Source organism: Grus americana, chromosome 5 (genome assembly GCF_028858705.1).
Source record: "Grus americana isolate bGruAme1 chromosome 5, bGruAme1.mat, whole genome shotgun sequence".
Taxonomy (NCBI): Eukaryota; Metazoa; Chordata; class Aves; order Gruiformes; family Gruidae; genus Grus; species Grus americana.
Genome location: NC_072856.1, coordinates 30,778,131 through 30,791,187, shown reverse-complemented (window position 1 = coordinate 30,791,187; position 13,057 = coordinate 30,778,131). Strand labels below are relative to the sequence as shown.

Here is a 13,057-nt window from a genome sequence, read left to right as displayed (position 1 = left end):
AATTAAGCTCATGATAAAATGCAACATTTTGCACAATTATTTACTTGCAATAGCACCCTTTATGTGCTAAAGACTTCCCAAATAGTCAAGGGGGCAGCTTAAACTCTTAATAATAAGAATGCCCAACAGTACAGTAATACATTTTAATTCCTAGCTTTCATTTACAGTATATTAATTTACTTCTCCCCAGACATCTCAACATCCCTTAAAACATCTTCATTTAAAAAAATACTGTTGTAGACAGACTATGTGATTTACTCATGATATATACTTTAAAAAATATTTTTTTCCTAAAAATTTGGAGAAGAGAATAGCTTTCCAATAAAAATCCAAATAAATTTATAATTTCAATTCAATATAATAAAGATTGTATTATAAATATTCCCAATATTTATCATGTCTCATACAAGATAACATCTAGAGCTTATCAAAAAGATTTTAAAAGAATAATTCAATTCAGAATTATTTAAGTCACGAAATCAAACTAAACCATAGGGGCAGTCAGATTTCCCTGCCAGTTTCAAATACATGAGTCTTTGACATCCTAAATTGTCATCATTGGAATCTCCTAAAGCAATCAGAATGCCTTACAGCTGTGGCTCATTCTCCACTCACCAGGAATTTAGCAGTATGGGGATTTTGTTCTCAAATGGTATAAAAAAAACAAATTCAAAATAGGAAAATACTTTGCTAAATTCTTCTCCACCCAAGTGTAGTAATTTCCTACAAACACAGCTAACTCTCTTTTCAGGAAGTGCTTGAAAGAATGAACAATACATTATGTAGGAAGAAATAAAGCCTGAAAATAAGACAGTTTAATGGTAAATAATTCAGTAAAATCCCAAGAGTATTTTTAACATATGGCACTTTGGTTTACTTTACTTTTCAATGTGTCTAAAGGTGACTTATTCAGGATCAAGGAACTGAACAGTTAAGGATATTATGAAACTGTAAGAATAATTGACTTGCATTACTATAAAAGTAAACAATAATGTAATTTATGACAGATTACTAAGAGACAGTTGCAGTTCAAAAGGAGATTCTCAAGGCATCATAAGTGTACACAGACATAGCAGATAAGGCCACACCTAAGCATTTGAAATCACGCATCATCCCCAAGCAACCTGGGATCCAAACAGAAATGTACTTTTACCCTATGAACTATACAATAACAGGGCAATTTGAAGATTATGTACACTTCTGGAACTAGTTTCAACTTTCGGCTTCATCACAATGCACACTACAGACAAGCAACACACATTGCAGCAGGCCTACTGCCCTACAACATGTAGCTTCAGAGAACAGATTCTAGTTTACCCTTGCTGAAGGAATGCAGCCGATATGGTAGCTGGAAATCAACCACACAACACTGTACCACAACCAGTCTGCAAAGCTAAACCAGTATTTCAAAAAGTCTTCTCAGTTAAAAGCCCTTGATTAAAAAAAAAAAAAACAAACCCAAACAAAAAAACCCACCCACAATTCTTGCAGTCACAATTCATGCATGTTATGGTCACTATAGCTGTAGAAATACCAAAAGCAACATTATTAAAAACAGTAAATTAAGATAAAACCTAAAATTTAGCATGATATTCAAGCTTGAAATAATAGTACAATCAAACAAAAAAAAAAATCCTTCAAGAAGTTTTTTTAAAAATAAACGAAACTTCACAAACATTATGCTAGCACCACAAAAAAAAGGAAACATTGTTCTCTGGGTAACTGAGTTACAAGATGAGAAACTTAAGGGTGTATAACAGAATAGCATGTGTACACATAAATATACATACATGTTTAACTTGCCTTCCCAAAATAAATGACAAGAAAATATACCAATATGTATTATTACATTGTTATCCCTCCTATTAGTAAGGCATGATAGGGAAAGCCAAGCAACTGAGAACCAATTTTCATGTGAGAAGATAACATACAGCAAAGAAGAAATAAAATGTGAATACTGACTTGATCCCGCTTCCTATCTCTTTACATCTCAACACTGAACATCTAATGAATCAGTAACAAATTTAGTAAAAAAGATATCAGAACCATTTCTGTTTACTACTTCAGTCATTAATAGCATTTAACTTGTTTCAATCTTCATCAATACTTAAGTCAAACTATATAGAACGTTAAAATTAATTTTCAAAAACTAAAACCAAAGAAGATAGCATTATTCCATGTTTTGCTGTAGGCCTTTCAAGTTGCCTTAAAACAAAACGAACAAAACAAACCCCCAAAACCAAAAACCTACTGAACACTGCCACCCTTCCAAATCTAGCTTTTCCCAGTTTTTAACTTCTTGATCAACACCAGCTGTCAATGCAACAAGAGGCATTATAATTTACTTGTACATAAAAAGAACATTCATTTTTAAGATATAGAGATTTCAAAGAATACCTGTACATCTTCCATACTATATATAGATTAACAAATTATATTAATTCAGGCCTGCTGATCAGGTAGCTGTCAGTTGCACCAAACATGATAAAAAGTATCAACACAGCCAGAAAAACAAATTAATTACCAGGATTTATCTCTGCATCCTCATTCAATCACTTGCTCCTGAATACCTGAATCTGGGCTGCATTCAAAATGCATACATTCACATTCTTCCCCAGCATCAAGACTATAGCTTTTTCTGTGTATTTTTCACTACAGCTGATCAGCAGAGCACTCAAGAAGGGCTACAGTTGGAGACCATTCAGAAACAGAAGTTATGCAAAACTTGTGAAGTGCTTATTGAGCAGCCTCACACTGGAAACACATGCCATTTGTTCACTGGGAGCTGCTATAGCTGCCAAGGAGCTTCCACGCGGAATGCAAGTTGCTGGTATGCAGCTACAAAAATTTAAATTATTACTTGAGCAACCACCTCCTTCAGGGACCTACATATTGCATGACAAAGATTTCTTGGTTTGAATGCTCAAATCACACTAAAGGGAACATGTGATTCGAAGCACGAACAACTCCCGTCTGACAGATAGCTCTGTGCCACACTATTCCAATTATTAGGGGAGGTCCTAACAAGGGTATTTCCTTGAATTAGCAGTACACCCCTCCTATTTACAAATTGCTCAGTGACAAGTCCTTCCATTTGGAGTTGACTCATGAGCCTTGGCTTGCCTGTGCCAGAATTTGCTAGCTTTTTTGGACATGTGTTGCAAAACCTCACCCCCCCCATTTCCTATGATGAACAGTCAAAGAAAAGTGGTTTGTTTCTCCCTTTGTGTCACTTAGAATATAACTAACTGCACTGGAGGGTATATGCATGTTTACTACATTTCATTTTAGCATAAACTGTAATTTACTGCAACCAATACTAAGATTTTATGCAACGCCTCAGAAAAAGAAGAAAAAAAGATCAGATTTTTTTTAAAGGAAAGGTAAAACAACAAGAACAAATCAGCTCTTATCCCTAATACAAGTCCCTTCAACACCTTCATTCCATGATTTGATCAGTAGGCTAAAAAAGTGACTGCTAAATGTTTACCTGAGCTTGAGGGAAAACTAGGTAATTTTCTTGAGTAGAAACTCCTTGAGAATTGCTAAGCATATAGAAACCACATCCACCTTTGGAAACAGGATCACAGGCTAGACTGACTCCCATTCTGATTCATGGCAGTCACACACACAGACACACTGCTGCTACCGCCACCACCAAGGTGGCCATTTCCAAAGAAAGGCTGCAGGTCCTCCATCAGGGGCAACTTAAGGGATTGCCTTGGCAGATTGACAGAATAGCGTCATGGGAGGGATGCCAGGCTTGAAAGTATCTCCTGCAGTTCTGCAGCTACCACTTACAGGTGACGATAAGAGTGAAAATGCAAAAGCATAAATTAACATCTGGAACGAGTACGTAGGCTCTCAAAAGGCTTGCACCATGCTACAGCCCTCATCATTTCGTATCACCGCTACTCTCAAGGACCTGGATGGGTTAAAGGCTAGCAGGGCTACGCCTCCCTTTTGCTAATATGCACACAAATGTATGTCTATGACTAATTCCACTGACTACCACAGGGCGACTCATGGACATGAAAGTTGTATACAAGCCCGAAGAACTCTGGCCTAAAAAATTTTCTCCCACCACACAGGCTATGAAAAGCAAAAGACTTAGCGTAAGGAATGACTATGTTGTATTACTATCATAAATGATTCAAGGAATCTTTAAGTACTGTTTCTGTTTTTTCCCCAGAAGTATTTTTGACATTAAAATACCTAGTATAACATAGATTTACAAGTCAGTCAAGACATGAAGGACAATTCAAAGAAAAATCTACAAACAGAACATCACAGTAATGCTCAGATTAACATATCTTTATTTTGTATTAAAATAAAATGCTTCAATGAACTTACAGAAGGATCTTACTATGAAAGTAAGTTTGTCAAGTGATAGGCCTAGTGTTGTGGTTCATTAGCCACTTGCAAAAAAAAAAAAAGAACAAAAAACCAAACTCCTTCAGCACATCACTACATTCTTCATTAACAAAGCCACATGCATTTTACATGAAGCATTTAGTTGACAGCCTGTGGAAACTACCAGTAATAAGATGATCAGTGTGTTCAACTAAAATAATATGTTCTAGTTGAACACCAAGAAATTTTAAAGCAGCTTTCCATTTTTATAGTACTTTCCATCACAGTGCTCAAAACACTTTACAAGCCTTCACGGCATTAAAACATCAGCAATGACAGTTAAAAATAACATTTCTAGAAAATTGCCTCTAATCTTAGATAGGCCAATTTCCCAGTACTGGATCTGAAATCTTTTGGATCTATTATTTCATTAATTTCAAGTAATTCCAAAAATAAACTGATAAAAATTACAGGTAACCAGCATCTCTGAAAAACAAATCCTATGTACCTTAAGCTGCATTCAGAAGAACTTTGGCGTAATTTTGATGGTCCTTCAAAGTCTTCAAGACTTGCTAATACAGTATCAATGGCACACTCTCAATGCCTTGTCCTATCCCTCAGCCAACACTGCCTGCAAGATCACCAAGCAAGATGCAACTCCAATCGAAGTTGAAACAGCGTATTTAAAATGTACATCTAGTTTAGCATTCCTTTCAGCCTCTTATTTTTCGTGGCCCAACACAGAAACTCTCCCCAGCGCTCTTCTCTCCAAGTAAGCTAGCTGAACTGCAGTTTAGTTCAGCCAATTTTAACATAGGCGTTTTTTCCCACACAAGCAATTAGAGCAGAGCAAGAACTACACTAAACCTGCAGGACTGATAGCAAACCTGACTGATTTTCAACTGCAGCATTATCACTTTTGAAACATGAACTCACCGATTCAACGAGCTTTCAATTTCTTCTGTGATTTCAGAGACTACTGGTGGTGTTTCTGCTGAGTATTTCATGTCTGTGACTTCTACGATCAGCCTCGCTCCACTTCTCCTCCCCCCCCCCGAATTCTTCGGTGAAGTCAAAGAGGAATGTGGCAGTTCAATGCAGAATACATTCTCTTTTTAGCATTTGCAATGCAAAAGTAGGTTTTGTTAGCTACAGAAATCTTGCACAATAGCCTGTGTATATGTATTCGTTCCAACAATGCTGTCCTATGCAATCACTCTAATTACACACAGTCATAAAGCTGCTGCTGTTGCTGCTTAGAACTGCAGTCTCGCCCTCTAAACAACCTAATATCAGTCTCCGCATTAGGACATTTCTTTTCTCTCTTCCCCTCCCTTAACTGCTTGCTCCAGTATAGATGGCCTTTACACTGCACTCGAAACACGTAGTCAGGCCGAAATCAAATTATTTTGGGCATTATGAAAAAGAAACTATCCGTTTTAAAGAGGATGCCAGGTAAACGTCTGTTGAGCAAAGAGACTATTTAATTCTGCAGCTTGCAACCACACAAGACTTTACAAACCAAAAATAAATCCTGCTTACGCCTGTTAAAAAAACCCGTAAGTATTATATAAGACTCGCACATACGTGCGTGGGTGTATTGTCAGTTTTTACTGGTAAACTGCAAAAAATCAGTCCTTTGCAGTCGCTGCCAGAGAAAGAACTGTACATTTGAGAGCACGGGATTTTCAGAAATTACCTAATAAATTCCCCCCCCGCCCCCTGCACCGCGCAAATCTCAGCAGAGAAATCCAACCCTTGCAAGCCGAGCCTGACTGCGCGTTACCGCGCGGCTGAAGCGCGGCGTGCTCCCCCGCAGCGCCCGCAGGCCGCGGCACACGCGGAGCTGCCCCAGCTCCAGCACGCAGCAAGCACAGAGAAAAGCCGAAAACAAAATCCCCCAAACCAACCGACACCCCCCCCCCCCCAAAATACCATCCGCAGGCAGTTCACCCGGACACAGATACATCCTTAATGCGCTGCTGCAGACAAGCAGCAAAGTAACCCCTCTGGAGCCCTCGTAACGATTCACGGCAAAGCAGGAGGAAATAGTTCAGCAGCCGAGCCTGGCCCCCCGCAGCAGGCGGGCCGGGAGTGCCCCGGCCCCGCGGGACTGCGCGGCCCAGGCGCGGAGCCAGCCGCCCCCGTCACCTCCACAGGTACTTTTCTTCCTCATCCTGCACCCAGCACCCACAAAAAAACCCCTACACCTCCCCCCCTCCAAAACAAGAAAGCCCCAGGAAAGCCACCCCCTCTCCAAAATGGCAGGAAAACGGAAGCAAATCGTGCGGAAAAAGAAAAATAAACCCGCGGAAAAGGAGAGGAAAAAAAAACAACGTGCTTGCTCACCTGCAAAGCGAGGCACGGCTGCCGTGGTGGGCGCCCGCAGAGGGACGCGGAGCGGCAATTACCAAACGGGGGGAAAAGAAGGAGGGGGATACAAAAAAAAAAAAAAAAAAAAAAAAAAGCCAAACTTTGTTTCTTTCTCTCCGGGACTCAGGGAAAGCGTCACTTCCTAGTGCGGTAAACGGGGAGGCTCCCGGGCCCGGGCTCCTCAACTCCTCCTCCCGCCTTCCTTCTCCTCCTCCTCCCCCCCCCCCCGCAGCCGCAGCGAGCAGCCCCGCCGCGGCGCAGCTCCCCGCCGATCCTCAGCGTCTCTTCCTGGCACCGGCCTGGCGCCCCTGCCCTTTTTCACAGATCTTGGCTTGACCTTCTGTGCTTGGCTTTGGCTGCTGTTTGCAGGGAAGGAGGGGAAATCCCCAACAAGTAAGGGGCGGGGAGAGTGTTTGCAGCACTGATTTGGAAGCCAAGCTCTGCAAAATCCTGCCCTGTTCAACACCTGGCAAAACTCGCCGGTTTGATGCCCCGAGTTCAGCCAGCCTCCCCGGTACGATCAGGCTTCGTCGCCCTTCGCTCTAAAGCAAAACAAACTAAAAGCTTTTTGTTTTTTAAGGAAACGCTTGTGCCGGAGGAAACCACGGGTTTCTTTTTCCTCTTTTTGGTCCCTTTTTTCACCGCTTTTTTTCTGAAAAAAAAAAAAAAAAAAGTGGAAAAACAGGGAAGGGAGAAAGGATTTGTATTAGCTACAAATCCTCAGGTCATCTCTATGCTGTTGGCCGTTTTACCAAACAGCTGTAATTACTTTCACAAGAAAACTGAAATTTACTTTCACAACAACACATACTGCTGAGGTTTCTAAAAATGTTCGGCTCATCTACTGGAATATGGCTTCCTCTGTTGCCTTGGTCAGAGAATAAAAAACACAGTGTGCAGGCAAACGCAGGCACGCTGCTGCTCTTAAGGCAGGAAACAGAGAAGCTGCTTCGTCATTGCTCCCCCTGTAGACCGCTCTACTACTCGAGTTTGTTAGCAATCAATGAAACTTTCAGAATATAAAATAACATGTAGACAGCGTTCACAGATTAGACTCTCATTCAGGGAAACATGCCAAGCACATGAAAACGCCAAACGTTTTTCCCCAACATGCACATAGCTGCGTGTTTACTTTCATCCAGGCTTAGATCATTCAGCGCACACAGCGGCATAGTTGGCTTTGTTGTTTTTTGGGGTTTTTTTTCAGACCAGAAGGGCAGTTTCCCTTCTAGCATGTATTGCTTTATAAAGTGAAATACAGAAGTAATTTTTGCACTGCTCACTCTAGTCTGGATTTCTTTCACAATAGTTCCTGGCTTCTATGCAGAAATTCCTACCAGGGAAGCTCAAGATGTGTGGAAACAGGAGCCCAGGGAAGTGACTTACCTATGACTACAGAATATATCTGATGCACAACCAGGTTTCTCTGATGAGTCCCAGGTCAGTAGTCTAATTACCACACCCAATCTTTTCCTGTCACCGTGCAGAGAATAACAGTGAGACACATGGAGGTGAAGAGCAAAATAGTAGCCACAGGTACTACTGGTAAAGTTGTTGTGTTTTTTTTTTCTTTCACAACCAAAGGTATCATTTGATGCAACACTGTCTCAATAGGACATTCAAAGAAAACTCTTCTATAGTACCATTAATACATTTGCTATTCTAAACTCCTGATTAGACAGGAGCAATAGGTCAATAACTACTAAAATCAATACAGATAGAACATTCACAGCTGTTCACAAATTACCTAATATGTAAAGCAAACTGAAATAATTGAACATACAATGACTAAAACTGAAGTCAAAGGCATACAACCCATAAGTTTAATTTGCCCTAATAAAGACTGAAAAGACAGATTCCATAAACTGGAGTTATTTCCTTCTCTGTTATGTTACATGTGCCTCCCATGAAGCACATCAAATATTGATAAGATTTAAATTGCTTATCTCAACTTTCATTGGAAAAAAAAAAAAAGACGAAACCTCTTCTATGACTGTAAATGACATTGTAACAGCAAAGTGTAGCTCTTCCTTCCAGCCAGAATAAACACATGTTGTAGTTCACCTGTTTGGAGTTTGGGAAGCAAAATGATGAGCAGCGTCTCATGTTTCACAATACATAATCACGTAAAGGCAGCAGACAATGGCAGAAATGTCAGCATCTGGCTACAGAAGCTAAAATTGCGCAGACGGGGGAGTATGCTTTCTACCCTTGTCTAGGAGATATTTTAATGTTGTATTTTGATAGTTGTCTCCTAAATAATGTATAAGGTAGATAGGAATCCTTCTTTACTGAGCCAAAGACAACATAGTTACCACAAGGACAAAGCTGAAACACACTGTAAGGTGTAAAAATCTATAAGAAAGGATGGTACTTCTTCCTAAACGTACCAAATGTGGTAAGAACAAAACCAGGCAAGCCTGTAGGTACACCAATCAGTTTATAGATCTGAAACAGAAGCAGCACACTTCAAAGATACCATGACACGAGGAATGTTTCTAGAGCTGTATGCTACTGTTTATCTTACTGAGCAATAAACAGTTTTATGAAGTGCTCTGTAAAGATTTTGCCACTATGCACTCTTCAATTGTTTCTCTGTTTCTCATGTTACGTAGTCTTTACATGTCCTCCAGAACCAGCCATCATAATTTTCTTCCTTGCAGTAGCAGCTTTTGCTACACTTTTTTTTTTTCCCCTCCTTTTCTCAGCACAGTCTGACACTGCATGCAGGCTACACCTCCATCAGCTTTATGGTAACAAAATTTAATACACATATATTCCCTATTACATCATTATTTTATTACTACATTGAAGAAGGAGATTGGAAGGTTTCCTAGCTATCGCCATAAAAAAAAAAATCTTAGGTTCCTTTGGCTTGTACAGACATATCTTGTGCTGTAACAACATTGACTCATACCATTAATAAACTGGATTGCACTGAGTCAGAATTTGGATTAAAGACTATGCTTTGCATACTTACGTTTGCAGAGCTGGGAAATATTCTCAGTAGGTGGCACTCTTTCCAGCAAGTCAGAGTAGAGCCAATGCCCCATCCTCTTCCTAGTTGTCACGAGTTTAACTAGTGCTCCAGCATTATGGGAGACAATATGGAGCTATTAGTTCTCCCTGAAATTAAGTATAAAATGAAGGCCTTAATCACTATAGCTAGTAAGAAAATAATTACATCCTTTGTAATAGAAGTTTCAGATTCCAATAAGCCTAAAACTTCCATCTCATAATCACACTGAAATTTCCTCTAAAATTTCCATTGGATGTGATATTTTTCTTCAAAAATGAATGACAGCATACAACAGTAATGAATAGCTCCAGGGTTTATCCCATAAATATATTCAATGCTTGAGGGCAGGGCTGCCTCTAGATAAGCTAGAGAACAGACTGACAGGAACCACATGAAGTTCAGCACAGACTAATGCAAAGCCCTGCACTTGGGCTGGACTAACATTTTGCCATCGCACAGGCTGGGACTGACAGGCCATTCAGTGCCACTGAATAAGATCTTGCGGTCCTGGTGGACAGCGGGGTAACCACCAGTCAGCACTGAAGTCTAACAGCATCCTGGGCTGTATAAAGAAAAGCACAGCGAGGTCAAGGGAAATTATTATTTCTCTTTACTCAGCATTTGTTAGTCTGCATCTGGAATACTGTGTCCAGTTTTAGGCACCCCAGTACAAGAAAGATGTTGATAAACTTGAGCCTGTAGAAAGCCAAGATGGTCAGGGGTTGGACCAGACATCCTGCAAAGAGAGTCTGAGGGAAACTGGGCTTGTATAGCGTGGAAAGGAGAACAGGCAGGAGTCACTTAATACCAGCCTTCCAGTAGCTAGAAGACTAGATCTTACCTACAAGAGAAGGCAAAGCCAGGCTCTTTATTGAGGTGCACAGTGGGAGAAAGACAATGGTCATGAACTGAAACAGTGGCTGTTCCAACCAGCTAGTGAGGATAGTGAAGCAATGCAACAGGTTGCCACAAGAGGCTGTGGAATTTCCTTTCTTTAAAGTTTCAAATACCTAAGAAAGCCCTGACTACCTGACAAAAAAAGTCCTGAGAAACATGGTCTGAACTCAGTGCTGACCCTCCTTTGAGCAGGTTGAACTTGTGACCTCCCAAAATCCCCTCCAACCTAAGTGATTCCATAATTCAGGAAGCAAATCACCTTATCTCACATAAGAGGAGGCTTAATTAAATTATAGTAAAATAATTTGAAAAAAATCTTATAGGAAATACAAGTGATTGTATGTGTTTCAGGTTGGTTGGGCTTTTGTTTTGAGGTTGTGAATTTAGAAGACCATCAGAATAAATACAAAGAAACTCATTCCCTCATAGTCAGCATTTTTCAGCTGCGTTATCACAGGACAAAATGCTTATGAAAATGATTTTTTTTCTTTTTATACAAGATTAATTACTCCTTACTACAGAGAAATTTGAGTTTCCCCAATATCAATGTCTGTCTCCCATCTTTATCAGAATTAAAATGAAATACATTTAAAATATTATTTGAGGGTACAACTTCTCTTGGGAAACTTGATGCAGTCAGATACAATGTTTGGAAAGAAGGGTGTTGCCTTTTTAAAGAGTTTGCAAAAAGAAAAAAAAGATCTTGTATATTTGTTTTACTTTTCATATCTCATTTTAAAATTAAAACAATGAGTTTGGTTTACTAGCTTGAGCAAGAATCAGCTTCTTTGATCAACTTAGGGAAAAATACATGTGTTTGTTTATAGACCGTGTGTGTGTCAATACATACATATACACACACACGAAGTGTCATGAACTGGCTCCCTGAGAACCAGGATGAGACCTTGTAACATGAGAGAAAGGGAGGGACACTGTGGTTTAGAGAAGAAACCACATGTAAAAGAAGTTATTCACATTGGTTAAACACTACTGAAAGAAGCTCAGACACCATGGTGAGAAAAACAGTGTAAGAATCTATGAAGTACCAAATTGTATGGCATGCTGAAAACCAGGACTGCTGAAGCTTTCTTCCTAATTTTGCTAGGTTGTATAGCCTTAAACACACTTTGCAGTCCTTTTAGCATTTAATATCACTTCTCCCAGAATTCCACATTCTTTGTTTGTTTGTTTTACAAACAATAGTCTGTGGTAACATTATTCATTGTTTACAATTGAGGAAAAAACAACATTTGGAGAAGCTAAGCGGTGAGCTGAAGGCCACAGGGAGGTTCAATAGCTGAGCTTTGATTAACTCCAAATGCTCCAGTCCACATGGAAATTCATCTGTCACACTACAATTTTTCTGTATTTTAGGATCTCAGTCTACAGTCTGTACTAAAAGAAGCATGCCCCCTGATCTAAGTGTCACTAATCTACACATACAATTATAGGACACGAAATGTTTCATGCTGCTCAATTGACTGAACAGTGGCACAAGTCCCTCTGAAAATTAGGTTCAAATTACCTTAAGTACGATAATTTTTTAAAAAATTAAACACCACCTAAAATAAGACAATTTTCAAAAAGCTGGCTGTAAACTGCCTCTGATTATTTCTTAAATATTTAGAGACATATTCATACCTACTGTGTGAGGAGAACCGTTAGAAAAGGGACTAATATGTAGTATTTATTTTAGAACTCTGAAAATGTTCTGAAAAAAGCACTGTAAATTCATTAGCTCTATGAATTATTATTATTAATATACATACCTTGGAAAAAGTGAGCAGACTAATAGCTCTCAGCAAGGTAAAGAAAACTTCAGACCAGTAGAAGTACTCCTGAAAAATATGGCAGGCAAAAAGTATATATGTCATTTCCAAAACCTTGAAGTTTTGGAAGTTTGCAGACGTGCTTTCAGGAGCACTTACATCAATTCCTGCACCATATTGGTTTCACAGTGAATGCTTTACAAAATATGAGAGTAGTTCTACAGCTTCTGTGAAACTCCCATGTAAAACTGTCTAGAAATCAAATGGATGGATATTCTTTTTGGTAATAGATACTCTGATTAAGACTTAAGTGGATGACTGTTGGGGAGCATCAAGGGCTGGGGCTGCTCCCCAAGGGCCTGAGGTCTGGAACCAAGGAGATTCTCAGGGCTGGCAGGGGAGGGCCTCACCAGCTGGGGCTGGTCCCACTACCCCCAGTGAGGAGGCAGGGCAGGGCAGGGGGGCAGCCCCAAACCCAGGGCATCAGGCACCTCCATGGGGATGAGGCAGGGCTGAAGTTAAGCTGGGAAGACAAGTTCACAGGTCAGGATCAAGTGTTAGGCACCTGCATGGCTGTGATGCAGCTGCAATGGTAGCTCAGGCAGGACCACATGCAAGAGCCTCAGCTTAAAGCAGCTCCCAAGCA

General features: G+C 40.0%; 1 protein-coding gene across 6 annotated transcripts in view; it reads right to left on the bottom strand.

Moving 5' to 3' along the window:
- The window catches only part of MIDEAS (mitotic deacetylase associated SANT domain protein), a 64,743-nt gene extending 52,275 nt beyond the window's left edge, over positions 1-12,468 (bottom strand). For 3 of the 6 annotated variants that reach the window (XM_054826805.1, XM_054826803.1, XM_054826807.1), the window contains exon 1: positions 5,290-6,213. The gene's annotated coding sequence lies outside the window, so the exon portion shown is untranslated. Of the gene's footprint in view, positions 1-5,289; positions 6,214-6,702; positions 6,816-9,706; positions 9,853-10,187; positions 10,308-12,411 lie in introns of those variants that run through there. The other 3 variants (XM_054826802.1, XM_054826800.1, XM_054826804.1) reach the window with 2 other exon arrangements.
- Positions 12,469-13,057: the final 589 nt, after the last annotated feature.